General features: G+C 36.0%; 1 protein-coding gene across 1 annotated transcript in view; it reads right to left on the bottom strand.

The window, feature by feature from the left end:
• LOC110262595 (procyclic form-specific polypeptide A-beta-like) overlaps nt 1–830 on the bottom strand; it is a 15,548-nt gene extending 14,718 nt beyond the window's left edge. The window contains exon 1 of the mRNA XM_021102960.1: nt 276–830. The gene's annotated coding sequence lies outside the window, so the exon portion shown is untranslated. The remainder of the gene's footprint in view (nt 1–275) is intronic.

Genomic DNA, 2,812 nt, shown 5'->3' on the forward strand with positions numbered 1-2,812 from the left:
ATATAAAAAGGATTTCAGAGTTTAATCTCTAAAAAAAATTAATCATTCACAATAATTTTTTTAAAAAAAATATCAAATTTTAAGATAATTTTTAAAAATATAATATATAAATATATATTTAATATCTATTTTTTTTGTATTTTTCAATTTTTAGTTGCTATTTTTAGGTTAGCATATTTTTTTGGTAGTTTCCTCGACTTAGGCTCATGATTAAAAATGCAAGGATGACATGAAATGTTAATGAGAGGGGGAGAGAGAAGACAACGATAGCTTACGGTCAACTTGAGGAGGTAGAAGTTGGAGTAGTAAGATAAGAATTGCAAATGAAGATAGAGAGGCGCAAATCGGAGGCTTGGAGTGACGTTGACTGCTGCGAGGGGCTTGGACGGGAGGAGCATCGGTAATGGCAGTTACAGGGGATGTGGCAGCGGCTTCATGTGTGGTTGGGGAAGAAGAAGAATGTGAAGATGAAGGAGTAGCGGAGAGGGATTGTTCGGTGGGAAGAGTGGTGTCAGATAAGAATGATTGCGGACTAGATGGTGACGGTGATAGTGAATTGGTGATGATTTGTGGGAGGTGGATTCGGGTTGTGCATTTTGCTGAGAAAGGGACGGAGGGATTGAATCATAAAAAGGAAGAAGAAATGGGAATTGGGTGAGTACGATGTGTGTTAGGTGGATTTAGTGGGTGTATATTGGATGAGTGTTTGTTTGGTTGGTCCGTAATATCTGATGATATGGGAGATGGTCCAATATGGAGAAAAGGGATAGTTGAAGTGGATGGATTATTGGGTTTTTGAGGTATAGTGATGTTTGGGCTGCGAAAGTTTGGAAGCGGGCCTTTTGAGGCTAATGGAAAAATTAATTTATGAAACACTGATTTTTCTATCATCCAAAGATAAACAATATAACAGTGACAAAAAAAAAATAACCTTTAGAGTTAGGGTTCTCGAACCACGGTACTGAAAATGCTATCCATCTATGATGTTACAAAATCTCTAATTTCTCAATCTGGCCAAAAAGAAATTAAAAAAAAATATAACCTTAAAAAAAATAGCCTTTTGTGATTTGGGTTAAATTTTGAATAGTGATTTGTTAAAATTGATACTAAGACTGCACACAAATCGAATTGGATCCCATATCCACATTTTTTTAGGTTCAGATCCGATCATAAAAATCGAATTGGGTATCAAATATGTAATTGTACCAATCAACAAAACAAAATTTCAAAATATCATAAAAAATGATCGTATTAGATATAACACTTTTTTCAGGCTCAGATCCAGTCATGCAGATTAGAAGACAGTGATAACGCGGCTGTGGCCTGCGGGACATTGAGACAATGAGGCAAAATGGCTCCGAGAGAGCAATGCGACAATAGAGATGATGAAGGAGATGTGATCTGACGGGAACAATAAAAGAGATGCAACAATGAACGAGACTTTGATGCGGTGGTGAACAGTAGTGATGGATGAGGTCAGAAGTGAGGTTTGAGAAAGAGAGTGTTTTGTCGATTTTTAACAAATCATGGTGGTTCGATATCTAGTGGTTTGGGAGCGAAACCTACTCCTCTGTATAGGTACCAATTTTCTAAAAGTGCATCAAAGTGTCTTCGATTAGATGTGTATTGAGATGACAAATAAATAAAGGTTTGTAAAAGGATAAAGAAGTTTAAAACAAACAATTTCGAAAGGTAAATTGACTGAAATTGAAAGATTTGCGTTGAAAATAAAAGAAATCAGTAAAGTGCATTCGAGTGAGTCAAAGGACTTTGACATGAAAATTAAAAGTGCATAAATGTAAATTGGACATTGAAATTAAATGGTACTTGGAAGATAAACTTGCTTAAAAAATAAAGTTTACAAGAAAATAAATTGAAAGAGTAAAACATGGAAGGAACCCTACAGAAAAGTAACTCGATCGCAAACTCACGAATTCTCTGGGGATGTGAGTGTGCTTGAGTGTTTTCTGAATTAAAGTTCCAACCTCTATTCCCTAAAACTTTCTAGTATTTATAATCCACTTTTGTAACTTACAATTAATTACAAAAACACAACCTTGAATGTGCACTCTTTGGTAACCGTTCCCACTCCTTGGCAAATTAAACGCTTACTCATAAATTCTCCACATGATGAATGTCTTCAACTTCCCTACTCACATAACTGCTCGATCTTCTCTTCGAAATGATTCATTCGATTACTTCTTTCGAATACCTGACCGGTTTGACCTATTTGATTCGATAAAATATTTCGAAATCAAATCCGCATCGAGTACCTCCAGCTAATGCTTGCACGTGCATCTTTTCGAGAACTACTTATATCTTCGACCTTTTTACTACTTCGAACCAACTTGCCTTAATCGAAAATATTTTTCGATCAACAAATTGTCCCCTTGGATTAATGTGTTTGTCTTTAACAACAACATTATTGGAAGATAAAACTCTTAATCTAAATTCAAATTTCAATCTCTTAAATAAGTATTAATTACCATTTAACTTCTCATTAATACTGATCCACTCGATACGTTTCTCGAGACGTACGCTTTCTCTCTCCACCTCTTCGCATTCTTTGGGAAGTTACCTTTTTTCGCATTCCTTCTGCAATAACGGGAACAACAATACTTCCTTTAAATTCAACATTTTCGCTCTTGTTCAATTTTTCGAACCCTCGCTCTCTGAATTTCTTTCGCACCAGTTTTTCTTGCATAACCCTTAACCTTCAAAACTTCCTTTTCTATGTTCTGCAAGGGCCGCTTTCTCTTCTCACGCCGCTGCTCAAAACAAGGGTAAAGGTCTCGAAGTAGCACCACCAGCT

This window comes from Arachis ipaensis, chromosome B05 (assembly GCF_000816755.2).
Source record: "Arachis ipaensis cultivar K30076 chromosome B05, Araip1.1, whole genome shotgun sequence".
In the NCBI taxonomy this organism is placed as follows: domain Eukaryota; kingdom Viridiplantae; phylum Streptophyta; class Magnoliopsida; order Fabales; family Fabaceae; genus Arachis; species Arachis ipaensis.